Below are 12,804 nucleotides of genomic sequence, written 5' to 3' on the forward strand. Positions count from 1 at the left end.
TATCTTTATTATTAATGGGTACTAATAAGACAAGAGGTTGAAAGTGAAACCTTGCAATTATAACCTATCACCAATTGCAAGTTTTTAATTTGTTATGCTTCTGCCAAAAAGGGGCATGATTGAAGTTTATCCAATTGGAGGATTAATCCAACTAGAAAGATGAGGGACCTACTCCAATTGTCTCCCACTCTCATATTTTATGGAAACAAATTATTTCTTTTGCTGATTTATCTATCTATTTCAGCATTAAATGATTTATATTTAATATAAAAATGGGACAATATCAATTAATAATGCATATGAGAGGGCTTAAATGTCCAACATATATTACATCTCTTAGAAAAACAAAAAAAAAAAATCCTGATGGAAAGTAAGTGAGAAAATGTTTTGCAGAAGAATGCATGCATAATGGAGAAACCATTCAACAATGGCTTCAAATTTGATTACTAAATCTTCTTCCTTCCTGATACAGAGGTGACCAATTAAGGTTTGCTGAATCTTCTTATCAAAACAGCACAGAATCCCACTCACTGTACTCTAATCTTCTCCTTCTTCTTCTTCTTCTTCTCATACCAGATATCTTTGAACTCCAGAATGCTCATTATTATGTGAATGGCATTATTATATTCTTTAATACTTCCTTCTCTTTTTCCTATATGTGAAGTTTTCTCCATATTTTATATATATGAAGCAAAATATGGTATTTAATAAAATTAAAGATTAAATAATTAAATATTAAGTGTTGAATTTTATACGCCAAACATATAAATTATTTAATTCTTTGAGTATTAAATTTAATAAATCTATTTCTTATATTTATAATTATGCAAATTCATTAAAATTTTTAATTAGATATATTTATCCTCTGAACTTTTAAATTTTAGCTTAATTACATTTTTCAGAATTACTCGTATGATAAGAAATATTATAAATAAATAAAAATTAAAAATTATGAAAAGTGAGTATTACAATTGCCACTGTTTTAATAGTTTAAGATATAATAATAATATAAAAATCAGACCAATTAAAAGAATTTAATAACTTAATGAATCAGCGTATTAAGTAGGAATTCTAAGTCAATTACGTTGACTTTCAATGTTACAGTGATTAACTTTAATTGAAGATTTTTAGGTTGACATTACATTTTGTTGTCAAACCATCTAAAAAGGTTTTAAAAAGCATGCTGAGAAGATTAATTTTGGATGCTGAATAAGGCTGTTTATCCATCAAAATACCTCCTAATATAGATTAGTAATGGATTAATTTAGATGTGGGTACTCTAATTTTATGTTTATCCATCAAATTAAACAATCAATTTTCATCTGTTTTTTTTTATGATGATTTAGATTTTAGGGCAATTTAACAGAAAGATATATAATTTCTTTACAAATTTCTCTTACTATTAGTAAGGATAATGGGTCTATATTTTTTTAGAATACTGACTAGGTGAAAAAATAAGGCAGTCATGTTAAATGAGAGTGATGAAAAAATAAAAATAACCTCAACTTTTTTAAAAAAGAAAACTATTTAGACAAGAATAATACTTTAATAGAATCACAAAAAATTTAGAAAAAATAATAAATTCAAAATACTAATTCGTGCATATTTTTTTATGAAGAAAAATACATACATTAAAATAATGTGTTTGGTTGAAATCCATAAAAAAAAAAAATTCATTTCATTTGAGAAACAGCCGTTAAAAAGAAAATAAAATGAGAATTATAAAGTTGAAAGAGATACTTGTATATTATAGAATATATTGACCGACAAACGTGAAATTCATTTAAAGATTTTATTTATTTTGTTAAAATTTAATTTAATTATAATAAATTTTAGACAAATTTAATTATTTAGAATTTTAATTTAACTTTTACTTCATTTTAAAATATATAAATTTTAAATTTAGAAATAAATTTTATAATTTTTATTGATTGTAATCAAATAAAATATAATCTTATTCTAAAATTAAAAAAGCCAATGCGCTTCAATATTGTCAGAAAAGGCAGTAAATTTGTATTGTTTTATTGTCTATTTCAAGCCTTAGCTTTCAGAATAGTATGCAAGAGATTCTTATTTTATTAAAATAAAGAAGGAGAAAATATAAGAAAGAGAGAGGAAAAGGAGAAAGAGAATCCCTTAACACTTTATTTAGAAAAGCTAGAAAAAGAAAATAAGGTGTAGAAAAGTGAGTTAGTGAATCAAGTTTAGGGTTCCGTTATTGGTTATTGTGATTATTTATCTTTTCATCAAATAGCTTATTCAGCAAAAATAGATTTTGTTTTTACTTATTCAAACAATTTCGCATTTCAATATCGCTAATATAATCTGATTTATATCAAAATTTTAAAAGTTTATAGAATGTATTAAAATAAAATAATAATAAAAAATTTATATGTGCTGCGTGATTTTATTTCGTAATTTCATAATTCATGGTATTAGCAATTATTAATAATTATTTTTCAGAAAACAAATCAAGGGTAATGTAATATTCAAATTAATCTATGTTTGGGAATTTTTTAAGAAGAAAAGGAAACAAAAAGAGAAATAAGTTTTATTTTTTTTGTTCGGATGGATAAAAATGAAAAAATAAATTCATCCTTTATTTTTCATATTTTTATTCTTATCTTTTGTTATAATTTCTTTTTAAAATAGAAAGATATAGAATGAAAAGTAATAATAACTTTTTTCACATATTTCTCTATTTTAATCGTTTTCTTCTTTATTTTCTTATTTTTCTTATTCTAAACAAAAAAGAATTTTACGATAAAAATATGAAATAAATCCACTTACCATATACATTAATGATTTTAGCAAAAGATTTATAAAAAAGAATACGAGATTTTTTTATTAATTTTATTTAAAAATAATGGATTAATTTCAAAATTTTAAACTTTTAAGTAATATATGAGATATCAATTTCTCTATCATATATTGTTATTACCTCATAAATATGTACAGAAACCTACAGTAAAAAATTTATAAAAAATAAAATAAAATAAAAATTGAGAGCGTGCAGGTGAATGGGCAGTGAAAAGAGAGTGGGTTAGGGAAAGAAGAAAGAGGAGTGAGCAGCAGCAGCTTTGGTTTTAGGGCAAAAGTCCTCCCAAAAGTACACAAAAACAAGTACAACATCTCAACAGACAAACTGCACATGATTCAGATGCCTACCACGTTTCGCTCTCTCACTGGTCCTGATTCATTTCTTATGCGGGACCCACTTTCAGATTCCAATATTACCACAGAAAGAAATGCAGCCTTTTTCTGATAACGACACGTCGGTCGCAGGATGTCAGCGTTTCTTTTCTTTAAAAAAAATAAAAATAAAGGACAATTTCGGGAATTTGTCGCTTCTCTCTCTCTCTCTCTCTCTCTCTCTCTCTCTTCTTTCAAATCATATCTGCGGATCATCTTGGACTTTGATGCTGCGGCGTACTACCCAATTGGTGGCTCTGTAGGGAATGGGACTTTCCACTTTAATAAATTAATTTTTTTTTATAATTTCTGTCTCTTTATTGTCAATTGCACATACTTTATTTATTAACTCTGATTTTCTTTTTCTTTTTCAATTTAATGACTTGAATTTATATTGTAAATAAATCTCATTATAAGTAAAAGACAGACAAAGAAGAATTTTTAAATTACTGTAAATTCCCTTTTCTTGTCTTAAGAAAAAGCAATATCCAACAAAAAAGCATCATAACTATTTTATTTTAGTTTTTAGTAATTCAACTTCAGTGACTGGCACTACTTAATGATGAAAAAAATCAAGCTGGGTGATTTTCATTTTTATTTTCTAAATATAATAATGTATATCTTGGTTAAAAATAATTTATTAAATATCTTTCTAAATAATTTTAAATATTTATTTTCTCTGGAATTGGTGGATGAGGATGTTGCGGCAACTTATTCCTCATTGCTTTCCCTTATAGGGATCTTTCTCGCCGAGCTTTGTCTCAGGAGTTCAGTTTATGCATGTGGGCCGTACTACAGTTCAGCTTCTGGAGTGGTGGTCGGATTGCGCCACCTTTCCCCAGGAGACTCTCAGACAATGGATTGGTATCAGCGGAAGAAGTCACTGTTCCCTCTTCTTTCAGTTGAGTGACTTCGTACCTCTCCTGACCGAGAAACACGGATTTGAATTGGTCGATAAGGATCCAACTTAGCACATCGAGTTTACTTTGCTAGTGTTTTGGAATTTAAATTTTTATTTTGTTATTTTATTATTTTTAGCTAACGGAATGTGAATTTACTTTGCTAGTTTATTTATTATAAAAGTGAGGTTTCAAAGAGTGTAGATGAAGGGGAAAAAAATAAAAAAATAAAATCGAAAATAGGTAGAAAAAATAATATCAAATTGGTCTAAATATTCGATAAAAGAATATAAATCAGAAATTCTATTGACTAGTTATTGCACATTAGGTATTTTATACACTTAATTTGAGTTAATTATATTAAAGATTACTGAATTTTATATTTAATTAGAAATTTAACTTAATTTATTTCAATCCAGTAAATTAATTATATTTCAATTTAATTACTTTTTTATTTAATAGATTAATTTATTTCGAGAAGACAATAAAAAAACCTCATTAAGAGAAAAAAAGAAAATGTAACATGGTAATTTTTCAATGGCGAAAATAACTAAAGTATAATGCAATTAAGATTCTATAATTAAAATGAATTAGATCATAAACTCGTGATTAGTTTAAAATTGAATAATTCTTTTATATAATTATGATTTTTTTTTTAAAACATAACATCGTAAATGAAAATCGATATCTCGAGTTAATCTATTATCATAGAACATTAAAATACATAGTTGAAAAGGTTCTAGAATTATGCAGAACACTTGGAATTGATAACAATCAAGATATCGTGCAATCACAAGAACCCTTTTCTTAAATTAAAAAAAAAAAAAAAAGAAGGAAGAAGAAATAAATATGGAAAAATAAAATTGGATAGGAAGTTGACTTTCTTGAAGTAAAAGGAACATCTAATGCAGCAAAATCTCATCATTTTGCCTGCAATGCTTGTCTAGTAAAGAAGACATTTTTAAAGGTTTCTGGATAGTATTTGTGCTTTTGCTCTTTTGTAATTTAGAAAGAAAAAAAAAAGACATTTTAGGTTTTGGCTTACTAAAGAATTTTGGAAAACAATCTGATTCGGATAGGTCCATTTTCGGAAAAAAAAATTCCATATTTTAAAATGAATTTAAAAATATTATATTTAGAGAGTCGTTCAATAAATTCAACCAATAAAAAGATTATGTATGAAAAGTTACATATTATTAATTATAAATTAGACTTAATCTGAAGTAGAAATTAGCCTATAATATTTTTATCTTCCAAGTCAATGGTATCTGAACTTAAATGATATATTTTTATAAATCACACGTTTGATTGATTAGTATAAACTCTTGTTATAATAGTTCATGACAACAAATTGCCAGCCAAAACAACTTCTTGTTGAATTTTGGAGCTAGCCCATGTGATGTATCAAAAGGTTCTTTTGCTTTAAAAACCCACATGTTCATAAGTCCATAAACTATATCAAAATCAACTAAGGTCAATAAGAGGAAAGGAGTACAAATTGTGGGTGAAGTGGTTAGATCATGGCTACCCAATAAGGAAAGAGGTGAAGAGAACTGATGCAAAGTTTGGGATTGAAAGAAACTTACAGGGGCCAGGGAATATTAGGGGTTAGGTAATTTGTGGTTGAAGAAGACTTGAAGCCCTCTTAGGAAAGACTCATTGTGGAGAACTTAACTATTTTCTGAAAAATTATTGCTACATACCTTAGTAGAATTTGAATTATCTTATTTTGAAAATAAGAGCATTGTACTAAAGGATATTATGAAATATCATATTATTATATTATATATATAAATATTTTATTGGATGATCATTAGTTTTTTTGATTTGTGGAAGGTCGAATGGCCCGTAGATTATATAATAGGAGCTCGCTTTAAAAGTAAAAATTCATCTAGTACGAGGGAGAGAATTTAAACTCAAACTCTCCTATTTCCAAGAGCCTTAACCTAGGCCTCAAGCGTTGGGACAGACATTGCTAGTGTTATATACCTATTCCCAAACGAGAATTTAAGTATGAATCAAACTTTTAGGGTACATGCATATGCATAAATATATTTTTATTTAGGGCATCAAGTAACCTTTGTGTCATTTAGATGTAGAAAGGAGTTCTTCTCAGGGAAGAAAAATTTCTTGCAAGCATCAATTTGGGAGCTTGGTAAAGACAAGACAAAAGCAAGAAGTAGCTTTAAAACAGTGATGGTATAAGCAAATTTCAGGCACTTGGGCTGCTTCCTTCTATCAATCAAACAAAAGACATGCAAAGGCAAAATAGAAAGATATAATCCTTTTCCCTGATATGATACTTGATGTGGTCAACATTAATTTAGGTAATATATACTGCAAAGTACTCAAGGTATGGTCTAAAACCAATATCCTTTTAAAGGCTTACCATTCCCCCCACCCCAATCTCTTTCTTGTGTGGTCCAGTTCATCTTAGGCAAAATATATATACTGAGTGAGAGGACTAATAGTTAAGGTAACTGATGCTTTGATTGTATAAAGAATTTACATGAATTTCTTATACTCACAGGTAGAGAAAAATTATTTATCTTTTTGGGTAATTTATGTAATTTATCATATAAATTATATTTCTTAAAAATCAATATATGTAATTTATTCTATTACTAAAATTAAATAATGTTATGGCACACAATTTGCCCATAGAGTTCTCACTTCTGGATATGGGTTTCAACTATGATACATTTTTTTGTTCACATTGTTTACTTTTCTGCCATATAAATACCACATTAACAAACTAATAATGTTATGGTAATATATTGCAATTTTGTTAATGGGATGAAAATCACATACTTAAGTGAAAGTTGAAATGCATTTTTACTTCTTCCTCTTTTATTTCTAATTAATTTTTTTCCTTATTGAAAGTCTAATAAGCCATGTGTTGGACTATATATTTGGAAATTTCATTTTTATTTTACAGATTTGACATTATGAAACTAATAAACTTCCAAATGTGATTAGTGGCATCCTTCTTGTTCTGTTTATTTACTTTACATAGTACTCATGATTCAAGATCAAGAGATAATTACAAAGAAACTAGTGTTAAATTACATGAATTATCATCCAAATTTGATTCAATGCATGGAATGAGCAATCATAAGATTCAACATTTTGTTTGTTGATGTCCTCATAAGGCAAGGTTGTCCTAATCCTTAAATTCAATGAAGATTGCTAAATTTGGTCCATAAAACATGATAGGTTAATAGTTTTTTTGTTTGTTTTGGAAATGATCTGAGGCCCACTGTCCCCACACACACACAAGAGAAACAGAGAAAACTCCTTTGGACCCAGCAATTAGTATAATTGACATTTTATTATGAAAGAGTTGGTATATACCAAACAGTGTCCTATATTAATACATGCCTACCCTTTTTTACAATTAAATAGCAATGCTTTCTATAGTTTTTCAATGGGGGTTGGGTTTTTGTCCCCCCAACCACAGAATATTTCAATCAAAGCCAGTTTAAGCTTACGGCTCTCTTTGGACATAACCAGAAAAAAGAAAAAGAATATTTGAAAAATGAAAATCTTTAAACTTTTGTTTTATGTTTCAACCATAGGAACACAACATTAGAAAAAGAAAAAAAAAAACCTTAAAAATAACAAAAAAATTAAATAAAAAGAGAGTGGAAGATATGAAAAGGACCCACTTCCTTAAGCAATGGAAATAAAGCTGTCCTAAAAGAAATTTTGGGTGGAGGAGAAAGGTCAAAGAAAAAGGGCTAAGCTAGCAAATCATCTTCTATCTAAATGGCCATTAATTCTCTTATTGGGTGAACTCTATTAGGTAAAATAATAAGTTATAGCCATGTGGGTTATATATTAACTTGTTAAAAAGGCATTATAAAGTTGAAATTAAATTGGGTAATCTTGAAAAAAGGCCTTGTCTTTATAAACTTTCAATTCCCCCAAATCTTCAAACAAAGTTATCAATGTGGATGTGCTCTCAGTCATTTTCTTCATGAAATAGCCAATGTCTTCCTAAGATAATTTACAGTTTCTTTTGTTTGTTGTTTCTGTTCAATTTGGAAGGAAATTTTTAGTTTCTAATCATTTAGAAAATTTTGATATTTGCATAGTGTTTCATTAAAAAGTGCATTCAACTTCGTTTGTTTGCAGACATTTTAGGTGAAGGATTTTGTGAATTTTATGGATTTGTAGTAAATTCATTGTTTGATTAAAAAAAATTAAAGTTAAATTTTATGAATTTAAAAATCTATCATTTTTTAGGGTTTGAGAATCCACATCTCATGTGGGGTTCTGATAAATCCACCATTTTAAACATATAAAGGATTCCACTATAAATTAATATGCAAAAGCTACCCATACTAACAAATTAATATTCAAAAATAATTGTCTATCTATCTGTAATAGATGTTGAAAATAAATTTGAAATGTACACATTAAATCTGTAAATTTTTAATTATTGAAACTTAAATTATAGAATTTTTCTTAATAAAATATGAATATTTCATTAATAGATTATAGAATTTTATTCTACTAACAAATATGAAATTTGTGAAAATTCTTTGAATTTCACGTTTCATCCTTTTTAATCCAATGAATTTATTGAATTTCATAAATTTTAAAATTTCATGATTTTTAGAAGAGAACCTTTATGCTTTAAAAGCTTTTGATATCGATAGGTCCAAATTATATATAGATATTTAGGATATTTTAGAGTTTTAATATTATAATTTTTATATATAATATGGTGAAAATGTATATTTTTACCTCACTTAAGTTTAATTGTCTGTTTTCAGGTAATATTAGCCAAAAGAAAAAATATGCAGCTAAATATTCAAAAAGAAACTTAATTTGACATGTTTGTGTCAATGTCTAAGATTAAGACGCATAGATTGCTATTTAAAAGACTTAGCCAAAGATTATAAGGCTGAATGGATATTTTAGTCATTTGGTATAATTATTAGGATTTATATTAAGAGTTATTAATGGGATAGTACTTGATGGAGATAAGGATACATATATTTTTATCTATCAGATAGACTTATATTGGTATACTTATCTCTAAGGAAACTTACTTAGAAGAAGACTATTCTCTATATATATTTCTACAAATCTAGTTCTAAGAGGAGGAGGAGAGCTCTTCTATCTGCTTTTTACATCTGTCTATCGTAATTTTCTCTACATTTCTTTTATAAATATTTTAGTTTAGATTTTATTACTCTTTTTAAGATTTAAAGAACTTTTCAAGAAGTGGAGAATGAGGACAAATCATCTTCCTATTTGAAGTAATTATGGATCTAGACGGAGCTTTTACTTTATTATTGTATGTTTTCTATTTAATACCATGATCATTGAGTTTAATATGTTAGGCTAGTTTCGTAAGTGTTTAGTTTAACTTTTTTACTTTTGTATGAATCTTGTTATTTATCTAATGAATAATTTTTTTACTTTCATATTTTTATTAGTTTCAGTTATTGTTATTAGTTAACCATCATATTAATTTAGCAATAGTAACTATTATGAACATGTTTATATTGAATGTATTAGAGACGCTAACTTTGCTTTAATCTATGTTGGTAGAAGAAACTTTAGTTGCATCATTAATTTGAGTGACTAAAGAAAAATGCACATCACCATCTCATTCATTAGATCCATACTTAAAGTAAAACAAGAAGATCACTAAGTAAATGGCTAGACTAAATACTGTGTTTAACATATAATTTTAAATCATAAGCATTTACATTTGCATTGCATATTTATTTATTATATGGTTACTTTACTTTATGAATATTATTCTTTCAAAAATACTGATTTAAAGTGTTTAGATTTACTTTTATTGTTTTATGTTGATAATTAGTCTTTATAATAAATGACATCATAATTTCTTGAGAGATCTACTTTGTGGTGAGCTTACCCTTATTGTATGAGCGGTTCGTGCCCTTGCGAGTACTAACTTTGATACTTCATATATATATATATATATATATAAATACAAATTTTATTATGCAAATAAAGAAAATAATCTATATAAAAATGCATATTTACTTATTAGTTCTTAAAATTATGTGATTTGGTTGGCAGAGAGAAAAATAAAAAAAAATAAAAAAATTTCTTCTCTTACTACTAAAATGAGAGAATAGTTTGTTACAAAGTACAAACTAACTGTTGTTTATTACACGTATTTATATAGTAGAAAGCCATAATGTACAACCTCTAACTAAATTAATAAATTTGTAAGAAATTATTTTCATTTTTCCGTAAATAATTAATAATTTTATTATTTATTCAAAATCCATTTAAAAGTTTAATTTTATTATTTGTCATCATCCCATATTCGATTAATATCAAAAAAATATCTTACCCGTTCCATCACCTGTAGATTTAGAAAAATTGTGTTGTGAAATTCATTTGCTGACATTATTAAAACATGAAAATATCATTAAATTCATTTGTAGTATTGGATTTTAGAATTTACAGATTTAATTAAAATCTATGAATTTAAAATCCATAAATTTTTAAAATTCTATCGTTTAAATTAAACATAAAAATATTGAATTTTTATTTAAAATTAAGAATAATTTAAAATAAAATAAATTTATTAAATAATATTATAATAAAAAATTATTATAATAGTTTATTATTTTTTAAAATGATAAATCTTAAATTTTCTCACCTTCTAGATAAAAAGTTAAAATCCTAAAAGATAAAAAAAAAAATTAAAAATGAAAAATTTCTTAAAATTTATAAATTATGAATGATTTAAACTAAATTTTTAAATTTTATAAAATTCCTCATTTAAATGACCTAAAGTATAATTCTTGGGTTAATTATAAAAAGAAGACCATTAGCATGATCACTGAGTTCTTCACATCTGGGAATTTGGTACAACTGAGCTTGAAGAAGCTTTAGTAGTTCTGCCTATTTTGGATGAATAAAAGAAAGAGATTAGTTCAAGATGGTTTGGAGAAAATCTGCACCTCCGAATATAAGTAAGTCCACCATATAAGCAACGTACATCTCAAAACTAGGAGCCTTATTTAACTACTCTCTAAAGCTCAGTTACCTGATTTATTCAATCTTTCGACTAGTTCAACAAATAAGAAAAACAACTCATAAATTTAAATTGAAAAGACACATATCAGCTCCTCCCCTCTTAAAAAACAGCCTTGTCCTCAAGGCTAACATCTGGAACTTCCCGTGTGGCTTCTGCAGGTGATAGTCCTTGCCAATAAATTAGTACTTCTTGTTTTCTCTTCCTCACTCTTCGATCTAAGATGCCTTGTGGTACTGGAATTAATTGTTCCTTAGATAAGTCCACTACAAGTAGCTGTGTTTGGACCAATTCTTCTGCCACCTTCTTCTTCAATAATGAAACATGGAAAACAGGATGTATTCTTGAAGAAGTAGGAAGCTCTAACTTATATTCCACCTTCCCTACCCTCTGTAATATTTTAAAAGGGCCATAGTACTTTGCTGAAAGCTTCAAATTCTTCCTCATAGATAGAGACAACTGTCGATAGGACCGCAATTTGAGATATACCATATCACCCACTGAAAATTCTTTCTCCCGGTGCTTGGAATCATACACTTGTTTCATTCTAGCTTGTGCCTTCTTTATGGCTTCACGAACAATCTTGATTATTTAATCTCTATCTCGAAGCTCATTTTCTATTGCTGCCACTCTAGCTGTTCCTAGAACATAAGAAAGTAATGAGGGAGGAGATTTCCATAGACTACCTCAAATGGTGACCGTTTAATGGTCGAGTAGCCAACTGGTGTTATAGCAATATACTGCTCAAGTCAACCATTAATCGAGTTCTTTAGTTCTAGACTAGTAAAGCATCGCAAGTACATTTCTAAAGTTCTATTTACAACTTCACTCTGTCCATCTGTCTGTGGGTGATAACTAGAACTGAAGTTAAAAGCAGTCCCATTGAGCTGGAACAATTCTTTCCAAAATAAACTTGTGAATGTGGAGTCTCTATCATATACAATCGTTCGAGGCATGCCGTGCAGCTTGAATATATTGTCAAAGAATACTCTAGCAACGCCAACAACTGTGTAAGGATGAGAAATGGCCATAAAATGTGCGCATGTTGAAAGCCTATCAACAACCGCAGAGATAGTTGATTTACCATTGGAAAGCGGCAATCCATCATTGAGATTCATTGCAATATCTTCCCAAACTTGATTTGGCACAAGTAGTGGTAGTAAGAGACCAGCAGGTGATAGTTGTTCCACTTTGTGTCGCTGACATACATCACACTTCTTGATGAAACTCCTGATCACTTGTCTCATTCTTGGCTAATAAAAATTGGACCAAATTCGCTGTAGTGTTTTAATGAAGCCTTCATGTGTATTCCCATGAAATTGCTCAATTATAGCAGGAATCAATAAGGATTGTGCAACTAAATAAATTCTATACTAAAAAATTGAATATCATTTTGAAATTTCCAAGGTCCCACTGCTTCCCCATCTTTTAACTCGTTGTACCAATCCTTGCAACTCTAGACTTGCTTGTATTTCTCTCTTGATGGCATCGATCTATTCAGGTGTTGGTTGGGAAATAGCAAAGCTCGCTCGTTGTCTTCTCATCTCTTCTGGAAAGAGCATCTGCTACACCATTTTCCTTTCCTCTTTTATACTCTATGCTTAAGTCAAATCCCATTAATTTGTACAACCACCTTTGAGCTGTAGTTGTGATTTTCTATGTCCATAAATACTTTAA

This window comes from Ricinus communis, chromosome 3 (genome assembly GCF_019578655.1).
Source record: "Ricinus communis isolate WT05 ecotype wild-type chromosome 3, ASM1957865v1, whole genome shotgun sequence".
In the NCBI taxonomy this organism is placed as follows: domain Eukaryota; kingdom Viridiplantae; phylum Streptophyta; class Magnoliopsida; order Malpighiales; family Euphorbiaceae; genus Ricinus; species Ricinus communis.